At 48.3% G+C, this 22,360-nt stretch overlaps 1 protein-coding gene across 1 annotated transcript in view; it reads left to right on the forward strand.

Annotated features, from left to right (window-relative positions):
• Window positions 1–22,360, forward strand: part of LOC132826396 (VPS10 domain-containing receptor SorCS1-like) — an 815,604-nt gene that overhangs the window by 295,548 nt on the left and 497,696 nt on the right. The window lies entirely within an intron of this gene.

Below are 22,360 nucleotides of genomic sequence, written 5' to 3' on the forward strand. Positions count from 1 at the left end.
GACCAGGGCCTCCATGCCCTCCATTTCTTCCTCTCCCGATGTCCCCAACAGTACCCTTCCACCGACACTCTCATTTGTTTTGCATAACTGGTCCTCACCCTTAACAATTTCTCCTTCGAATCCTCCCATTTCCTCCAGACCAAAGGGGTAGCCATGGGCACCTGCATGGGCCCCAGCTATGCCTGTCTCTTTGTTGGCTACGTAGAACAGCCCATCTTGCATAATTACACCGGCACCACTCCCCACCTCTTCCTCCGCTACATTGATGACTGCATTGGCGCCACCTCATGCTCCCGCGAGGAGGTTGAGCAATTCATCAACTCCACCAACACATTCTTCCCTGACCTTAAATTAACCTGGACCATCTCTGACACCTCCCTCCCCTTCCTGGACCTCTCCATCTCCATTAATGATGACCGATTTGACACCAACATTTTTTACAAACCCACCGACTCCCACAGCTACCTGGATTACACCTCTTCCCACCCTACCTCTTGCAAAAATGCCATCCCGTATTCCCAACTCCTTTGCCTCCAACCTATATGCTCCCAGGAGGACCAGTTCCACCACAGAACACACCAGATGGCCTCCTTCTTTAGAGACCGCAATTTCCCTTCCCATGTGGTTAAAGATGCCCTCCAATGCATCTCGTCCACATCCTGCACCTGCGCCCTCAGACCCCACCCCTCCAACCGTAACAAGGACAGAACGCCCCTGGTGCTCTCCTTCCACCCTACCAACCTTCGCAAAAGCCAAATCATCTGACAACATTTCCGCCATCTACAGACGGACCTAACAACCAGGGATATATTTCCCTCCCCACCCCTTTCCACCTTCCGCAAAGACCATTCCCTCCATGACTACCTGGTCAGATCCACGACCCCCTACAACCCACCCTCCCATCCTGGCACTTTCCCCTGCCACCACAGGAATTGCAAAACCTGCACCCACACCTCCTCCCTCACCTCCATCCAAGGCCTCAAAGGAGTCTTCCACATCCATCAAAGTTTTACCTACACATCCACCAATGTCATTTATTGTATCCGTTGCTCCCGATACGGTCTCTTCTACATTGGGGAGACTGGACGCCTCCTAGTAGAGCGCTTTAGGGAACATCTCCGGGGCACCTGCACCGACCAACCACACCACCCTGTGGCCCAACATTTCAACTCCCCCTCCCACTCAGCCAAGGACAAAGAGGTCCTGGGCCTCCTTCATCCCTGCTCCCTCACCACCCGACGCCTGGAGGAAGACGCCTCATCTTCCGCCTCAGAGCACTTCAACCCAGTGCATCAATGTGGACTTCACCAGTTTCCTCATTCCCCCTACCCCCACCTCACCCCAGCTCCAAACTTTCAGCTCAGCACAGCACTCTCCCCATGACTTGTCCTCCTGCGTATCTTCCTTTCCACCTATCCACTCCACCCTCCTGTCTGATCTATCACCTTCATCCCACCCCCATTCACCCATTGTACTCTTTGCTACCTTCCCCCACCCTCCTCCTTGACCTATTGCCTTCATCCCCTCCCCCAGTCACCTATTGTACTCTATGCCATTTTCTTCCCACCCCCCACTCTCCTCTCATTTATCTCTCCACCTTCAGGCACTCTGCCTCTATTCCTGATGAAGGGCTTTCGCTCGAAACGTCGATTTTCCTGCTCCTCGGATGCTGCCTGACCTGCTGTGCGTTTCCAGCACCACTCTAATCTAGACTCTGGTTTCCAGCATCTGCCGTCTTCAAGCTCTGCCCCCTCAGGTCATTCCATTTCACAAAACATCTCTGGTAATTGCTGAGGTCGGTTTAATCGTGTCATTCATGGAAACTGAAAGGTCAACACTGTCCTAAATTTACTTCACTGAAATTTTGATGACTTCATGGAGCCTCCCAAATTGTTTTCAGATTAGAGTAAATCATTATCCCATTAACTAGATAGGCTCTATCGGTCACAATTTCAGGGTTCATTACCATTTCAATGATTGTCCCTTCATACGATCTCTGGCAAGTGCATTTTGTTTGTCGAATTGTCTCGCACTTCTGAGGATCTCTGTCCCCAGAAAAAAGTGCAGCCTAATTCTTGTCAGGCCTGCTGAGAAATCCTCTAGGAGAAAGTGAGGACTGCAGATGCTGGAGATCAGAGCTGAAAATGTGTTGCTGGAAAAGTGCAGTAGGTCAGGCAGCATCCACGGAGCAGGAGAATCGACATTTCAGGCATGAGCCCCTCTTCAGGACCCCACTGCACAATATATACACACACACACAGACACATCTAAAGACCCATACAGTCACGTAGACCCTCACTCACACAGATGCCCAAAATGTCGATTCTCCTGCTCCTTGGATGCTGCCTGACCTGCTGCGCTTTTCCAGCACCACATTTCCAGTTGCTGGGAAATCCTGCCTGCACAGATGCCAGGTTGGCCAGTTTTCACAAAAAACCATTTTCTTTCAGTCTTTCCTTTTTAAACTTTGGATTGCCCTGAAACTGCTACAACAGCACAGGATCTTCTGTTTCGGTTATGTTGTTTGAAAGATAAATGTTGATCAGGGCAGAGGCTAGAACTGACCTGCTTTTCATGGTTCAGGTCTCACTCTAGTTCTTAAATCTAAAAAACATCAAGGATGCAGTATTTGAGAGTGCTGCACTGTTGGAGGTGCCATCTTTCAGATGAGGCATTACACTGAGGTCCAGTCTTCCCTCTCAGTTGTCTGTAAATGAACCCCAGACGTACATTCGAAGAGGAACAGAAGGGCTATTTTCAGTTTCCTGGCCAATTCCTCAGTCAACATCATCAACGTGGATTATCCTGTCATGATGGCTTTTCTAAGATGAGAGCTTTGACACAAATTGGCTGTGTATTTCCTGATTTTTATTTGTGAGTACACATGGAAAGTACTTTAATTGTTGTGGTTGTGGAAAGCACTGTGTCAGTGCAAGTCTTTCCTTTTCCCAAATAAATCCATGATACCTTTTAAACCCAGCAATGAGAGCACACTGCACCAAAAAATGCCATCCCATAATGTGATGGACAGCTGCCCCAGCATTGTAACACTCTCAGAATGGACTCATGTGTCAGCCTTTTCTTCAGAGCAACATGACTGCATGTTAGCTCAGTTGGCTGGATGGCTGCCAACTGTGGGTTCAATGCCACTACCAGCTAGGGTTACCACGAAGGATTCTCCTCCTTCACCTCTCCCCTTGTCTGAGGCTTGGTAACCCTTGGGTTAAACCACCATCAATTGTGCATCACCAGTGAGAGAGCAGCCCTATATTCTGGAAGCACTTCGGTGACTTTACCTTTACCAGAGTCAGAGTCGAGAGTGTGAGGCTGGGAAAGCACAGCAGGTCAGGCAGCATCCCAGGAGCAGGACAATCGATGTTCAGGCATTAGCTCTTCATCAGTCATTACTGATGAAGGGCTTATGCCTGAAACATCGATTCTCCTGCTCCGCAGATGCTGCCTGACCCGCTGTGCTTTCCCAGCCCCACACTCTCGACTCTAATCCCCAGCATCTGCGGTCTTCCCTTTCTCCTCCTTTACAAGTGTCACCACTAATCCTCCTGGTTATCAGCCCACTAATGTGACATGTTGATTGCTTTAGCAGGATAGCAGAATGTTGTTAATTGATAGACAGTAGGATATGTGCAGGGTGGGGTTGGGAGGGGAAGGGTGTGGCACACTGAGTCCCATGACAGCTCTCCAGCCTTCAGTCTGCAGTTCAGCAAAGGAGCTCCAGTGTGAAATGTTTTCCCTTTTCTGATGCTGACTGTTTGATGTATTTGCAGAACTTTTAAAAAATTGATTCCATTTCCAGCTTTGGCTGCGTTTTTTTTGCAACTTGATTTGTTTTCTGTTGGCATGGTTACATCAGAGTTTGACGATCTAAGCTTCTATTGAGCTGTATCTTCAACTTAGGTGCATATTAAACAAATTCCACCTATAAAACAAGTCAAATATCTGAATGTCAAGTCAGTGCAATATCTCTCACTGAGTATTTTTTAAACATTAGATCCCCTACAATGTGGAAACAGGCCGCTCGGCCCAACAAGTCCACACTGGCCCTCTGAAGAATAACCCACCCAGACCCATTTCCCTCTGACTAATGTACCTAACACTATGGGCAATTTAACATGGCCAATTCACCTGACCTGCACATTTTTGGACTGTGGGAGGAAACCCACGCAGACATGGGGAGAATGTGCAAACTGCACACAGACAGTCACCCGAGGCTGGAATTGAACCTGACACCCTGGTGCTGTGAGGCAGTAGTGCTAACCACTGAGCCACCATGCTGCCATTTCTTGATGTGGTCGTGTTGCCTGTGCTCAGGGAGTTTGATGCTCCTTGTGTTTCTCTTTATAACAAGAACCTTGTGATGGAGCCTGGGAACAACCATTACCAATGCTGCACTATCATTAATGGTAATACAGCAGGATCTTGTGCCCACACCCATGTCTAGTTTGGTCACAAGGAGGTATTTAATCTCATATCATCACCCTGTCCCTTCCTCACTTCCACACGTTATGAATAGATCTGCCTCAGGTCTCCTTTAGGCCACCCTGTATCCACCCAGGGGGCTCCCAAATGGGGAATGTGAGCAAGCCCCTCCCCAGCAGGGAGTCCCTTGTTCAAATCCCCTACCCACCCATCACACATGCTCCTCAGTTTGAGGACTTGGGTTTGTGCCATACCAGTAGTAGCCATCAACTGGGTGGCACGGTCGCACAGTGGTTAGCACTGTTGTCTCACAGTGCCAGAGGCGTGGGTTCAATTCCCACCTCAGGCGACTGACTGTGTGGAGTTTGCACATTCTCCCCGTGTCTGCGTGGGTTTCCTCCGGGTGCTCCAGTTTCCTCCCACAGTCCAAAGATGTGCGGATTAGGTGAATTGGCCATGCTAAATTGCCTGTAGTGTTAGGTGAAGGGCTAAATGTAGCGGGGGTGGGTTGTGGGTCAGTGTGGACTTGTTGGGCCGAAGGGCCTGTTTCCACACTGTAAGTAATCTAATCTAAACTTCTTGATGGCGCTGGAGAGTACCTTTTTTTGATTGGCCAGCAGCTCTCAGTGAGTGGGAGGTCCATCCCAGGAGCTCGATCCTAGCCATAGCTTGCCCTGTTTTGTGTCAAATGGTCCTCAATGTGGTCAAGGTAAAGTTGCCATAGTCTTACTAGAGCAGAGGACTACTTATTACAGAGAGACAACTGGTGGTGGTTTAACCTGAGGGTCACCACGCCTTAGATGAGGGGAAAGATTGAGAAGGAGAGTTCTTCGTGGTAATGTTTCTGTGCTACTTAACTTTGTGATCTGCCTGTGTTGCTCACAAGACAAAGCTTTTCACTGTGCATCGGTAAACGTCAAAATAAATTCAATTTAGCCGGTAGCAGGAACTGAACCCACACTGTTAGGAGTGTTTTAGATTAACAAACTAGCCATCCAGCCAACTAAGCTAACTGACCCCAATCTCAATGCAGTGGACTTTCTGAAACAAAGGGATGTGGTATTACCACCTCCTGACCAACAGCCCATTGTCTGCACAGGATCCTGCTGAGATGGTTCCTGTTTCAAGTTCACCGTGGGTACTAACCTGGCATTTTCGTGCAACTCCTGAAAGCAATTGCTTGACGTGTGCAACATTTTGAAGTATTTTTGAGTGTTGTTGTACCTGGTGTGGCTCCACATATTTCTATTGCTGCACCATCATTGTGCCATTTGTGTTTTGTACAATATCTCTGGATAAGAAAAAAACTGTCTAAGCTACCTGTGGCATTTGCAAAACTACAGTTCTCAGATTGTATTATTTTACAAAGCAAACCGGGCTGAAGGGATGAGTCTATCATAATTAAATCATCAGCTTAGCTCTGACACACAAAATGTCTGGATGTCTGTGCATTCAGAATGATAACTTACAGGGTATCAACTCTCCTATCTATCAATATGCATAAGATTTATTAAACTCATTATGGAGCTTTTTATATAATTTGCCTTTTGGATATTGAAAGTAAGGGATTTGAGAAATGGCACATAGTAATTGCAGCGTTGCCTAAGGGAAAAAGCTGACTTTTGACATACTGCTCCCAAAACTCTTCATCACTGTTATTCCTCCTGCTGTTGTGGACATATTGCGAGAGATTATTGTTAGTTAACGATTTCATTCTTACTATAGCATGTCACTACCAGGACGGAGGAAGGCGCACTAGATGGATTGTGGTCTTTAGTTATCTCCCTGTTTGTACAAACCCTGCGTGAAGGTGGAAGGTTTGGAAAGGCCCAAGTAAACCATCTGAAATAAAAAAACAAATACAGTGGAACCTCGATTATCCGAACGTGATGGGCGGGCACTACTGTATTCAGATTACTCACACCCCGCCCCCAACACACCCCACCCCCAACATACCCCGCCCCAACACACCCCGCCCCCAACATACCCCGCCCCAACACAGCCCACCCCCAACACACTCCGCCTCCAACACACCCCGCCCCCAACACACCCCGCCCCAACACACCCCGCCCCCAATACTTACCCAACCACCAACACACCCCGCCCCAACACACCCCGCCCTCAACACACCCCGCCCCCAACACACCCCGCCCCCAATATTTACCCAACCCCCAACACAGCCCACCCCCAACACACTCCGCCTCCAACACACCCCATCCCCAACACACCCCGCCTCCAACACACCCCATCCCCAACACACTCCGCCTCCAACACACCCCATCCCCAACACACTCCGCCTCCAACACACCCCATCCCCAACACACTCCGCCCCCAACACACCCCATCCCCAACACACCCCGCCCCCAACACACCCCACCCCAACACACCCCGCCCCCAACACACCCCGCCCTCAACACACCCCGCCCCCAACACACCCCGCCCCAACACACCCCACCCCAACACACCCCGCCCCCAACACACCCCGCCCCAACACACCCCACCCCAACACACCCCGCCTCCAACACACCCCGCCCCCAACACACCCCGCCCCCAACACACCCCGCCCCCAACACACCCCACCCCAACACACCCCATCCCCAACACACCCCACCCCCAACACACCCCACCCCAACACACCCCGCCCCCAACACACCCCACCCCAACACACCCCACCCCCAACACACCCCACCCCAACACACCCCACCCCCAACACACCCCACCCCCAATACTTACCCAACCACCAACACACCCCACCCCAACACACCCCACCCCCAACACACCCCACCCCAACACACCCCGCCCCCAACACACCCCACCCCAACACACCCCACCCCCAACACACCCCACCCCCAATACTTACCCAACCACCAACACACCCCACCCCAACACACCCCGCCCCCAACACACCCCGCCCCCAACACACCCCGCCCCCAACACACCCCGCCCCAACACACCCCACCCCAACACACCCCACCCCAACACACCCCACCCCCAACACACCCCACCCCAACACACCCCGCCCCCAACACACCCCACCCCCAACACACCACACCCCAACACACCCCACCCCAACACACCCCACCCCAACACACCCCACCCCAACACACCCCGCCCCCAACACACCCCACCCCAACACACCCCACCCCCAACACACCCCACCCCAACACACCCCACCCCCAACACACCCCACCCCAACACACCCCATCCCCAACACACCCCACCCCAACACACCCCGCCCCCAACACACCCCACCCCCAACACACCCCGCCCCCAACACACCCCACCCCAACACACCCCACCCCCAACACACCCCACCCCCAACACACCCCGCCCCCAACACACCCCACCCCAACACACCCCACCCCCAACACACCCCACCCCAACACACCCCACCCCCAACACACCCCACCCCAACACACCCCACCCCCAACACACCCCACCCCAACACACCCCACCCCCAACACACCCCACCCCAACACACCCCACCCCAACACACCCCACCCCCAACACACCCCATCCCCAACACACCCCACCCCAACACACCCCGCCCCCAACACACCCCACCCCCAACACACCCCGCCCCCAACACACCCCACCCCAACACACCCCACCCCCAACACACCCCACCCCCACCACACCCCGCCCCCAACACACCCCACCCCAACACACCCCACCCCCAACACACCCCACCCCAACACACCCCACCCCCAACACACCCCACCCCAACACACCCCACCCCCAACACACCCCACCCCAACACACCCCACCCCCAACACACCCCACCCCAACACACCCCACCCCAACACACCCCACCCCCAACACACCCCGCCCCCAACACACCCCACCCCAACACACCCCACCCCAACACAACCAGCCCCAAACAAACCCAGCCACCAACACACCCCGCCCCCAACACGCCCCACCCCAACACACCCCGCCCCCAACACACCCCACCCACAACACACCGTGTCCCAACACATGCCATCCCCAACATTCCCCGCCCACAACACTCCCCGCCCCAATGCACCCTGACCCCAACACGCCCTGCCCCAATGCACCCCGTCCCCAACGCACTCCACCCCCAACTCACCCTGACCCCAACACACCCTGAACCCAACACACCCCGACCCAAAAACTCCCCACCCCAAACACACTCTGCACCCAACACACTCCGCCCCAACACACCTTGACCCCAACACACTCCGCCTCCAACACCCTGCTCCCAACACACCCTGCCCCCAACTTACCCCACCCCAACACACCCCATTCCAATACACCCAGTCCCCAACGCACCCCATCCCAACACAACTAGACCCCAACACACCCAGATCCCAAAGCACCCTGCCCCAATACACCCCAACCCCAACTCACTCCACCCCCAACTCACCATGATCCCAACACGCCCTGAACCCAACACACCCCGACCCAAAAACTCCCTACCCCAAACGCACTCAGCCCCTAACACACTCCGCCCCAACACACCTTGACCCCAACACACCCCCCCAACATCCCGCCCCCAACACACCCCACCCCCAACTTACCCCACCCAACACACCCCACCTCAATACACCCCGCCCCAACACACTCAGCCCCCAATGCACTCTGCCCCAACACACCCCGCCCCAACACATCCCAACCCCAACACACCCCGCCCCAATACACTCCGCCCCAACTCACCCTGCCCCCAACACCCCGCCCCCAACCCCACCCAGCCCCCATCGCACCCTGCCCCAATGCACCCGACCCAATGTACCCTGCCCCCAACGTACCCCGTCCCCAACCTACCCTGTCCCAACTTATCCCGCTCCCAATATTCCCCGCCCCCAACACACCCCGCCCCAGCACACCCCGCCCAATACACTCCGCCACAACACACCCTGCCCACAACACCCCTACCCACAACCCACCCAGCCCCCATCGCACCATGCCCCAATGCACCCCACCCCCAATGTACCCCACCCCCAACTTACCCCGCCCCCAACCCACCCTGACCCAATACACCCAGCCCCCAACACTTCACACCCTCAACACTCCCCACCCCCAACACACCCCGCCCCAACACACCCCACCCCCAACACACCCCACCCCCAACACACCCCACCCCCAACACTGAAAGAGCCTGGGTGAGTTGCTCTGGTGAGTTGTATAGATTGTACTCACTGCTACTTCTGTGCTGGAGAGGGTGTGAGAGTTGGAGACCGCAAGTTGAATGCCAATCAAGGTGGCTGCTTTGTCCTGGATGTTGTTGAGCTTCTTGAGTAGCTGTAAGTGTATTCTAGCACACTCCTGACTTGTGTTTCTTGATGGTAAATCATAGAATCATAGAGATGTACAGCAAGGAAACAGAACCCTGCTGTACATGACGACCAGATATCCTAACCTAATCTAGTCCCATTTGCCAGCATTTGGTCTATATCCCTCTAAACCCTTCCTTTCATGTACCCATCCACATGCCTTTTACTGTAAGAATTGAGCCAGCCTCCACCACTTCCTCTGGTGGCTTGTTAGTGGTAAGTCAAAGGATTGGGAAAGTTTTAAAAACCAAAGACAAACATAAAATGGGAATTGAGGAGACAGGAGCTGAGTTACCTGCCACAGAATCGCTAGCCTTTGATCTTCTCTTGTAGTTACAGTATTTCAAAGAGCGGTCCAGTTCAGTTTCTAGTTACACTATCCTCCATAATATTGTAAGTGGGGGTTTCTACAGCAGAAATGCCATTGAATGTTAATGAATGATAGTTCAATTCTCTTTTGTTGGTGATGGTTAATGCCTGACATTCACGTGGTGTGAGTGCTACTTGTCACTGATCAGCCCAAACCCAGATGTTGGAAATAGACTGCTTCAGTCTCTGTGGAGTCACGAATGATGGTGAACATTGTGCAGTCATTGGCGAACATCCCACTTCTGACCTTGTGCTGGAGGGAAGGTCATTGATGAAGCAATTGAAGATGACTGGGCTGAGGACACTATCCTGAGGAACTCCTGCAGCGATGCCTTGGGAGCTGAGATGACTGACCTCCAACAATCACGACCATCTAGCTTTGTGCCAGGTATGACTCCAAACAGTGAGATAGTTTCCCCAATTCCCATTGGCTCTTGTTTTGCTAGCGTTCTTTGATGCTGCAATCAATGAAGTATTGCCTTGATATTAATGACAGTCATTCTTAGCTTCAGTCTGGAGTTTAAGCCTTTTGTCCATAGAACAATACAGTCATACATTGCAGAAGAGTAAGTCATTGCAGTCATACATACAGCCAATGAGTCTGCGCTGACAAAACTACACTAAATCTACACTGGGCCCACTTTCCAGCACTTGGCACATAGCCCTGAATGTTGTTCCAAGTTCTCATGCTTGGACTAAGGCTGTAATGAGGTCAGGAGCCCAAGAACCCAAACTGGGCGTCACTAGCAGGCTATTGTGAAGCAATAAATTAATGGCACTGTCAACATTTTCTATCAGCTTAGTGATGATCATTACAATTGACCAGATTGGATTTGTCTGGTTTATTTCTCCCAGTTGTGCAGATGACATTTCTGTACATACACTGGAACAGCTGGGCAGGCACCGATGGTTCTGGAGGACAAGTCTTCAGTGCTATTGCTGGAATATTGTCAGATCCATAACCTTTACTGTATCCAGTGATTTCAGCATTATCTTGATATCACGTATAGAGGTGAAAATGTGTTGCTGGAAAAGCGCAGCAGGCCAGGCAGCATCCAAAGAGCAGGAGAATCGATGTTTTGGGCATGAGCCCTTCTTCAGGAATGTGGCTGTGGTAGCGAGTCTGTTTGAGAACGTGGCTGAAGAGCTTCTGGGCAGAGGAGATGACTGGGGTGTGCAGTGAGAGAGGGACTCACTGAGATCCTTGTAGAGGGAGGAAGAGAGCTTCTTCAAGGAAGGCATCCTTGCAAGAGGATTCGCAGTAGGTTAAAATCTTCGAGGAGAAAGTGAGGACTGCAGATGCTGGAGATCAGAGCTGAAAATGTGTTGCTGGAAAAGCGCAGCAGGTCATGCAGCATCCAAAGAGCAGGAGAATTGACGAGAAGAGCCCTTCCTGTTGAAGGGCTCATGCCCGAAACATCGATTCTCCTGTTCTTTGGATGCTGCCTGATCTGCTGCGCTTTTCCAGCAACACATTTGCAGCTCTGATCTCCAGCATCTGCAGTCCTCACTTTCTCCTCCACCACATATAGAGGATCAATTTAGCTGAAGACTCCAATTTGCGATATGACAGATCCCAGGAGGAGGCCAATGTTGACGGAGGGACACATTTTGAGCAGAGCACCAGAGACAACTCTTCTTCAACATAGTCCCTTGAGCTCTTTAATTTCCCTGTGAGTGTACAGACAGAGACAGGACAGTGGTTTATGTTGGCACCACCAACAATGGATCATTCTCTCACTGCTGACACTAGGAGTTAAAAATCACACAGCTCCAGGTTACAGTCCAACAAGTTTACGTGGAATCACTAGCTTTCGGAGCGACGCTCCTTTATCAGGGAGCTGTGGAGCAGGTTCATTAGACACAGAATTTATGGCAAAAGATCTCAATGTCATGAAACTGAAACGATATATTGAACAAACCTGAATTTCTGTTAGTCTTTCCTCTTTTAGAATGGGTTGCAGGTTTCGGTTCATTAACGTATAAATCCCAGAACGTATTTCCAGTCACATTCTCAAGATAACTTAAGGTTTTTTATCTAAAAAAGGTGACATCTCAGCTCAGACGAAGCATTAAAGATGTGAAGTTAGAGTCTGTTTGTAACCCAATCTTGAGCCAGATATCTATTTTCAAAGTAGAAACTTATAAAATGTTCCATGGATTGATTGCCTGCGGACTGTGTGGTTTATGAACAAAATAGAATGTATTTGGAAGTATTAGCTTTCGGAGCACGAGGGGTGCTAGCCTGGATTTTCTCTGGAGTGCAGCTTGAACCCACAATCGTCGAACTCAGAAATGAAAGTGCTACTGATCATCTTCGAGACATTCTTCATAGAGGATTTGGTGCCAGAATTCCACTTGTGTTTTCCTTTGCTGTCCAGCTTTTGGCTCATCCAAATTTGTTATGTCTGCGCTGCCTGAGCCTCACATTATCCTGTGTTGATACACTTTCCTGTTTTCCTAATGTATGATCCCAAGCATTACAATCATTCACCTTTTAAAAATGTTTTTGTTGAAATTATTGTTTGTTTGTAAAACATAAATTTTAAGCCGCAAAGGCCTTTCAAACCACTTTTTCAGTTTCATGGATAGCAGTGATGAATGTCCCTTTTTGTTGTTGTAGTGTTTTGCCTGAAGTCTAACTCTGCAGAAGTGGTTGGATATTACTCTTATAGTAGCGTGACTATTAAAAGAGAATCTTTTATGCAATCAATAGTTAAAATGCAATTGCTATGAACATTTATTCATCTGCTGTAATTGATCAATAATGTGTAAGAAACTCATTGGACCAGCTCACTTTCTGTGCAACTGAACTGACTTGAGTCTGGACCAAACATTAAGCAGTAATTGGTTTCTCTAATAATCCATGTAAAGCCTTATTTTGTCAAAGGAATATAAAGGCGTAAGGATTCCATTTATGTAGCAATTTGCAGTCTTTCCTTGATAGATCTCAGAAGAATTTTACTTTCACTGAATTTCTATTATATCAGCATTTGCAACTGGCTTACAATTATTCACCACTTTCCAAGAGGTTGGCAGTAAGTACTGTGAAAGAATTTTTTTTAAAAAAACCCACCATCTTGCAAAAAGTAGGTGGCAAAAAGCCAGGAGTTTTCCTGTTTAGTATTGCTGTTTCTGGGACGGACGTTGGCTTGGACAGCTCACCATTCCTCTTCAGATTATCCACCTCTACTCGGATGGCACATGTTAATGGGTGGATTCCTGCAGGGCATCTTCAAACATCCAAGTCCAGTGTTAACAAGACACAGTGTTGGCATGGTGGTAATGTCAATGGAGTAATAATCCGGAATGCCAGATGATGTTCTGCAAATGTGGGTTAAAAGCTATTTTCAGAGATGTTATTATTAATATCTGACGCAGTTTGGATTTGAACCCAGGCTCAATGGGTCAGGAGGTCAGGATACAACCATTGTGTCACAAGACCCTTAATGTAAAAGTCTTGATTGGAAGCCAGTAGCATTGGCCAGCATTGAGGATTGAAACCATGAATTCGGCATGATTAGCATCATGCTCTAAACATCTGAGCTAACCAATCTACCAGACTGGGTTACAAACCCACTCTGGCAATTAATGACATTTGACTTCCATTGAAAAATAATTACGAACTGAAAGCTGGTCTTATGATGACTGTGTAACCATTGCTGATGGTTGTACAAACACATCTACAAGCTGATGTATGCATTGGTATACAGGAGGGAGGGGGTTGCTCTTGACTTTGATGCCATAAAGACTCAGAAGATCATACATCGTGACCCCATCTGTATTCCCGTACTGCAGGAAACTGGAGACAGTGAATGTATCCTCAAATGTACCTATATTTTCCAAAGTAAGGTCACACATGCAAGCACACTCTCATCATATTTAATCTTCAGAAAGCTGCTTCATTAGGATGTGCCCTTTCTGTTAAAAAGATATTGATTTTAAGAAAAATGTAACAGAAATTCCCTCAAAGGAATTGCCACTAAAGAAACCAAAACGTTTTAGATTCCTGACAAAGCTGCCCTTGGGCTGAACAGGTAATTTAATAATCTTTAATTTATTGAAAAGGTACAAACTAATTTGAAATAAGGACAGGAGAAATACCTTCTCTAAATCTTCCACACATATATAAGCCAATATGTGAACGCACTAGAGCCTTCAGGCATTCTCATAGAAACGAAGACAGATGAAAGCACCATATCTCAGGCTAACACCAATGTTCGGAGCTGTGACAAGTACAACTGAAGTCAAGGTACTTGGAATAATGCAAATTGCCTGAGTGTCTGTCGGAAAAGAACTTCTGCTAATAACCCAGAGTCCGAGGATAGTGGGGAGACCCCATCTGGACCTGCACAATAACTAAATTCCTTTTCCTTCTTTGTGTCAACTCATAAGAAATTGGAGGGTGTGGACTTTGTTGAGTTTGAAATTTAGATTCATTGCTTTGGGTCTTAAGGGCCCAAGCTTTGATTCCTGTGATCAGGTATAAGGATCTTCTCTTGGTTTTGAATGATAAATTTGTCAAACGTTTGCCTGAAGGGAAGTCAATATCCCCACTCTATATACATTGGGTCTCAGTTGTGACTTCAGTCATCACTTCCTGAGGGGAGGAATGATCAGAAAACATTCTGACTGCTTTATTTTCGAAGCCAAGGTCCAGCTTTTAAACTGTTGGTTGGAAACCAATATGATTTGAAAATCATGGTCCCAGAGACTCATCTCAGAATCACAAAATTTTCAAGCTGCTTGAACATTGGCAGTGGGGAAGGTACAATGAACTTGTTCACCTCTAGTTAACAGCTCAAAAGGAGGGCTTTCAAAATAGAGTTGGGATTCCAACACCCGGAAGCATTCTGTGCCTCAACTGAGATACTCCTTTAAATGCAGATGTCTAATGAGGCTAGACATGAGCTTGACCTGAGCACCTCCAACTGGTGAGGGACTACATTTCAGGCACTAGAGCAAGAGGCAGATGCAGCTGCGTTGAGATCAAACAGAGCAGGCAGCCCTGCAGAAAGCCAAGTAAATAAATTACCGAAACTCAGGATGATCAGGCCACACCAAAGGACTAAGTATGTTCTGAAATGGAGTCCCAAACTATTCCATAACTTTCGCTGTCAAATAAAAATCTTTTCATTCATTTTGTGGTCTCCTTACCTCCAATGCATTAGAGGCAGTTCAGAGAAGGTTTATTAGATTGATTTCAGAAATTAGAGTTTTGTCTTATGAAGGGAGATTGAGCAGTGTAGACCCACACTCTCTGGAGTTTGGAGGAACGAGAGGAGAGCTGATTGAGGGATAAAGATACTAAAGGGATTGACAAAGTAAACATAGAGAAGCTGTTTCCTCATGTGAAGCAATCTAGAACTAAAGGTCATCGTTTCAGGATAAGGGGTTGCAGATTGAAACAGGGATGAGTTCTAAAGGTGACGTGGTGTCTCAGTGGCTAGCACTGCTGCCTCACAGCGCCAGGGATCAAGGTTCGATTCCAGCTTGAGTGACTGTGTGTGTGGAGTTTGCACATTCTCCCCGTGTCTGTGTGGGTTTCCTCCGGGTGCTCCAGTTTCCTCCCACAGTCCAAAGATGTGCAGGTCCGGTGAATTGGCCATGCTAAATTGCCCATAGTGCTCGGTGCATTAGTCAGAGGTAAATGGGTCTGGGTGGGTTACTCTTCGGAGGGTCGGTGTGGACTAGTTGGGCTGAAGGGCCTGTTTCCACTCTGGAGGGAACCTAATCTAAAGAAGGGTCACTGGTCCTGAAATATTAACTCTGATTTCTCTCCACAAATGCTGCCAGACCTGTTGAGCTTTTCTAGCAATCCCTATTTCTGTTCTGATTTCCAGCATCGGCAGATTTTTTTTATATATTACTTCACTCAAAGTGTTGTGAATTGCTGGGGCATTGAGTAAAGTTAAGGAGGAGACAGACAGACTGTTAGTTAGTAATAGATTCAAGTTGAGACTGAGATGAGACCAACCACGACTGTATTAAACGGTGGAGCAGACTGAAGGAGCTGAACTGTCTATTCCTGCTCCTGGTTCGAATGTGACAAATCTGAGAACAGTGTGCAAGCAGTCATCAAACTGTCACCTTAGAACATAGAACAGAGAACAGTACAGCACAGTACAGGCCCTTCGGCCATCAATGTTGTGCTAAACATTTATCTTACTCTAAAATCAAACTAACCTACCTTCCCTTCATTTTACTATCTTGCATGTGCCTATCCAAGAATCCCTTAAATGTCCTGAATATATCTGACTCTACTACCACTGCTGGCAGTGCATCCCACACACCCACCACTCTCTGTGTAAAGAACCTACCTCTGACATCTCACCTAAACCTTCCTCCAATTATCTTAAAATTATGCCTCCTTGTGATCGCCATTTCCACCCTGGGAAAAACTCTTTGACTATTCACTCTACCTATACCTTCACCATCTTGTACACCTCCATCAAGTCGCCTCTCATCCTTCTTCACTCCAATGAGAAAAGCCCAAACTCCCTCAACCTTTCTTCATCAAACATACCCTCCAATCCAGGCATAGTGACGTAAATTAGGCCTTGAGCACACCACTAGCCTAGTTAAATGTTTTCACTGAGAAATAGTATCACAGCTGAAGGACAGGATTGGGACCCAGAACCTGTCAAGATGTGGGCATCCAGACTCTGTTCTGACAGACTGGTTTCAGCTCGTGTGTCTAAGGGCTGTACTAAGGTGGGCAGCTTTCAGATTGAAATCCAATGCCAAGTGCACTTTCAAGTTGCTTCCAGAATCTACACTGCATCTGAAGTTTGCAAGGGTTGTCAATCTCTGTATATTGTATAGTGGAGCTTCTCAGCAAAGTCTGTTGAATACATGGTTGTTGTTGTCTTTCTTCGTACAGATGTGACTGCTCTTTAACAATACTTAATTGGCTGTAATTTGCTATGGTGTAAACAGTAGTTGTGAATAGCACAAAATACAGGCCTTTTCTTTATTTCTTATTGTATGTTCAGAATTTCACACCCTGTCTAACAAGTGCAATTTATCTTTACACACTCTTCATAGATCAAAATAGCAGGCAATATAACATGATGCAGAAAGCAGATAGACTCACCAGAGAATCAGAGGTTATTGGCTTTGCTAGTACCTCTTTATGAGGTCAAACTTATGTTCAGTAGTCAGACATCCTGAACCAGTGAGGAAAATGATGCTTTCTAAAATTGCCACCAGACCATAGGACTGCTTCCTCCTATTCTGGAGAGAGACAACCAGGTTAACCTGAAGGTCATCGTGCCTCAGGTGAGGGGATGGATTGAGAAAGAGAATTGGTGTGGTAGTGTAAGCCAGTGCGAGAATTGCTGAATCAAGTAGGTAAAGACAATGACAGCAGATGCTGGAAACCAGATTCGGGATCAGTGGTGCTGGAAGAGCACAGCAGTTCAGGCAGCATCCGAGGAGCAGGAAAATCGACGTTTCAGGCAAAAGTCCTTCATCAGGAATAGAGGCAGAGAGCCTGAAGGATGGAGAGATAAGCTAGAGGAGGGTGGGGGTAGGGAGAAAGTAGCATGGAGTACAATAGGTGAGTGGGGGAGGGGATGAAGGTGATAGGTCAGGGAGGAGGGTGGAGTGGATAGGTGGAAAAGAAGATAGGCCGGTAGGACAAGTCATGGGGACAGTGCTGAGCTGGAAGTTTGGAACTGGGGTGAGGTGGGGGAAGGGGAAATGAGGAAACTGTTGAAGTCCACATTGATGCCCTGGGGTTGAAGTGTTTCGAGGCGGAAGATGAGATGTTCTTCCTCCAGGTGTCTGGTGGTGAGGGAGCAGCAGTGAAGGAGGCCCAGGACCTCCATGTCCTCGGCGGAATGGGAGGGGGAATTGAAATGTTGGTCCACAGGGTGGTGTGGTTGATTGGTGCGGGTGTCCCGGAGATGTTCCCTAAAGCACTCTGCTAGGAGGCGTCCAGTCTCCCCAATGTAGAGGAGACTGCATCGGGAGCAACGGATACAATAAATGATATTGGTGGATGTGCAGGTAAAACTTTGATGGATGTGGAAGGCTCCTTTAGGGCCTTGGATGGAAGTGAGGGAGGAGGTGTGGGAACAGTTTTTGCAGTTCCTGCGGTTGTAGGGAAAGGTGCCAGGATGGGAGGGTGGGTAGTAGGGGGGCGTGGACCTGACCAGGTAGTCACGGAGGGAACAGTCTTTGTGGAAGGCGGAAAGGGGTGGGGAGGGAAATATATCCCTGTGGTGGGGTCTTTTTGGTGGTGGCGGAAATGTCGGTGGATGATTTGGTTTATGCGAAGGTTGGTAGGGTGGAAGGTGAGCACCAGGGGCATTCTGTCCTTGTTACAGTTGGAGGGGTGGGGTCTGAGGGCGGAGGTGCGGGATATGGACGAGATGTGTTGGAGGGCATCTTTAACCACGTGGGAAGCGAAATTGCGGTCTCTAAAGAAGGAGGCCATCTGGTGTGTTCTGTGGTGGAACTGGTCCTCCTGGGAGCAGATACGGCGGAGGCGGAGGAATTGGGAATACAGGATGGCATTTTTGCAAGAGATAGGGTGGAAAGAGGTGTAATCCAGGTAGCTGTGGGAGTCGGTGGGTTTGTAAAAAATGTCAGTGTCAAGTCGGTCATCATTAATGGAGATGTAGAGGTCCAGGAAGGGGAGGGAGGTGTCAGAGATGGTCCAGGTTAATTTAAGGTCAGGGTGGAATGTGTTGGTGAAGTTGATGAATTGCTCAACCTCCTCGCGGGAGCATGAGGTGGCCCCAATGCAGTCATCAATGTAGTGGAGGAAGAGGTGGGGAGTGGTGCCGGTGTAATTACGAAAGATGGACTGTTCTACGTAGCCAACAAAGAGACAGGCATAGCTGGGGCCCATACGTGTGCCCATGGCTACCCCTTTGGTCTGGAGGAAGTGGGAGGATTCGAAGGAGAAATTGTTAAGGGCGAGGACCAGTTCGGCCAAACGAATGAAAGTGTCGGTGGAGGGGTACTTTTGGGGATGTCGGGAGAGTAAAAAAAACTGAGGGCTTGGAGGCTCTGTTCATGGCAGATGGAGGTGTAGAGGGATTCAACAGACTCCAACAATCCATTGAACAGTTCCAGCTGCTTCAGTGTGAACGGGTGTGCCCGGGTATGTCATCCCTTGGTGTTGTACTGCAGGCTCAGGTTTAGTTTTGTGGTGAAGAATATGAGAGGAATCAGATCCTAATGATTCAGAGTCAATGGTGCTATCAACTGAGTTTGAGCTAATGCACTGTGAGGAGGCAATTCTGATGACTGGCTTGCTGCTGACTTGAATTGAATTGAATTGAATTTATTGTCACGTGTACCGAGACAAAGTGAAAAGCTTTGTCCTGCGAGCAATACAGGCAGATCACAGAGGTAACTCGCATAGATAAGTAAATAATAGGTAAACAGCAGCAAAAACAAAAACACAGGTACAGGCGAATGTGAAGAGTTTGTGAGACCATTCAGTATTCTAACAACAGTAGGGTAGAAACTGTTTTGAAACCGGCTGGTGCATTTATTCAGGCTTCTGTACCTTCTCCCCAATGGGAGAGGTTGTAGAAAAACATTGCCAGGGTGGGATGGATCTTTGAGAATGCTGGCGGCCTTTCCTTGACAGTGGGCCTAGTAGATGGATTCTAAGATGAGAGGTTGGCCTTTGTAATTGTCCGGGCTGAGTTCACCACTCTCTGTAACCGTCTCTGATCCTGAATGGTACAGTTGCCATACCAGGTAGTGATACACCCAGACAGAATGCTCTCGATGGAGCACCTATAAAAGATGGTAAGGGTATTCGCCGTCATGCCAAATTTCCTCAGCTGCCTGAGGAAGAAGAGATGTTGTTGGGCCTTTGTAACCAGTGCGTCTACATGAAGAGTCTAAGAAAGCTTGTTGTGGATGACCACTCCCAGGAACACTCTCCACTCGTTCCACCTCTGTGTTGTTAATGTGTAGGGGGCATGAGTAACATTCTGTCGAATGTCAATAATGAGTTCCTTGGTTTTGCTGGCATTGAGAGCTAGGTTGTTCTCAGTGCACCATTTTTCCAAGTCTTCTACCTCCTGTCTGTAGTCAGTTTCATTGCCATCTGAGATTCGACCGACTCTGGTGGTGTCATCAGCGAAATTGTAAATGGCATTAGTCTAGTATTTGGTGATGTAGTCATGGGTACACAGTGAGTACAGTAGGGGGCTGAGTATGCACCCCTGGGGGGCTCCAGTGTTGAGTGTTAGTGACGATGAAATACTGTCCGCAGTCTTCACTGATTGTGGCCTGTGGGTCAGGAAACTGAGGATCCAGTTGCAGAGAGTGGGTTACTTTCTCTCTGGGATGGGAGCAGCACAGGAGCTGCTGCAGGGAGTTGCAAAACTCTCCATTATGGGTGGGTTAAAGGTGCACTGGTTCTCTGTAGTCACTGCATCCCTTACCATGAAAGCACTGGCTATAGTTTGGCTAAGAATCTTAACACATCACCTGTTGCTTTGCAAAATACTGTGAAGACAAAAAACTACAATTTGTGATTGGTGCTTTCAAGGGGTCCCCAGGGTCCTGGCAGCTTGTCAGTGAACTGCAGACTTTATTAACTCACATTGCTCTTCAGGTTCCATATTTCACGGGATTTTTCAGCATTAATTCCTCGCTAATTTAACTGTGTGGCTTTCTCATCCAATCTTTGATTCAGTCATGTGCAAAAGGAAAAAGTAAATTAAATATTGAAGGTTGTAAATTGGATTGTAAGCTCAGAGTTACACTGTCTTATTGATGTTAACAAGCAATAAATGCTGGCTGATTGAGTTAAGTATTCCCAATGTGAACAACAATGCTGCCTCTGCTCGGGACTCAGTGGCTTTCACTTGTGCTTTACGTCAGTGAGGTGTGTGTGCACCCCGCACCTCACTACTTCGGATACTGTCCAGAGGGATGAGGCTGCTGCAACTGTCATTTGGCATGAGGGGACTGCAGTTTTGTGACATTTTGTTATCACACGATTTGATCTGGATGTTTTCCACTGAGAGGTTTCTATAGAAAGCATTCTATCTAGATGCATCACAGCTTGGTATGGCAACTGCCCTGCTCAGGACTGTAAGAAACTACAGAGTCATGAACACAGCCCAGTCCATCAGGTAAATCAACCTTCCCTTCAGTGACTCCACCTACAATTCTCATTGACTCGCAGCCAACATCATCAGAGACCCCTCCCACCCTGGTTATAATCTCTTCCAATCTCTTCCGTCGAGCAGAAGATATGAAAGCTTAAACACATATACCAACAGGTTCAAGCACAGCTTCTTCCACACTGTTATTAGCCTTTAGAATGGACCTCTCAAATTACAAATCAAATGTTGACCTCGCTTTTGTGCACCTTCTTTGTACCTGTAATGTTGTATTCCTCACTCTGTTCAATCACCCTGTCATCTTCGTATGGTATAGTTTGCCTGTACTGCACACAAAATAAAACTTTTCACTGTACTTAATCAAATTAAATCAAATCAAAGACTAACAAAGAAAGTATATCCTCTTTACTCCCAATGAATCACTGAAGATCAGCCAACCCACCCTCAGATTTGTAAAATAGCTGAGAAATATCATCAGAACGACAAAGTGATCCTCACATGCAAACAACTGGCTTTTTGGAGCTTTGCAAGATGTTCCAAGATGTTGACTAACTAGAATGCTTTTATATTAATTAGTTCATGAGAAGAAGACAGAAGGTGGTAGTGAAGGGTTGATTTTCAGACTGGAGGCCTGGGACCAGTGGAGTGCTAGAAGGATCGGCGCTGGGTCCACTACTTTCCATCATTTATATAAATGATTTAGATGTAAGCATAAAAGGTATAGTTAGCAAGTTTGCAGATGACACCAATATTGGAGGTGTAGTGGATAGCAAAGAAGGTTACCTCAGATTACAATGGGATGTGCAACTTGAAAGGTTTCGGAAGAGTTCTCTATGACTATATAACTATCTTAATTAGATGGGCCAATGGGCTGAGGAGTGGCAGATGGAGTTTAATTCAGATAAATGCGAGGTGCTGCATTTTGGGAAAGCAAATCTTAGCAAGACTTTTACACTTAATGGTAAGTCCTAGGGAGCGTTGCTGAACAAAGAGACCTTGGAGTGCAGGTTTGTAGCTCCTTGAAAGTAGAGTTGCAGGTAGATAGGATAGTGAAGAAAGTGATTGGTATGCTTTCCTTTATTGGTCAGAGTATTGAGTGCAGAGGTTGGGAGGTCATGTTGCGGCTGTACAGGACATTGGTTAGGCCACTGTTGG

The sequence above is a fragment of the Hemiscyllium ocellatum genome, chromosome 22 (assembly GCF_020745735.1).
Source record: "Hemiscyllium ocellatum isolate sHemOce1 chromosome 22, sHemOce1.pat.X.cur, whole genome shotgun sequence".
In the NCBI taxonomy this organism is placed as follows: Eukaryota; Metazoa; Chordata; class Chondrichthyes; order Orectolobiformes; family Hemiscylliidae; genus Hemiscyllium; species Hemiscyllium ocellatum.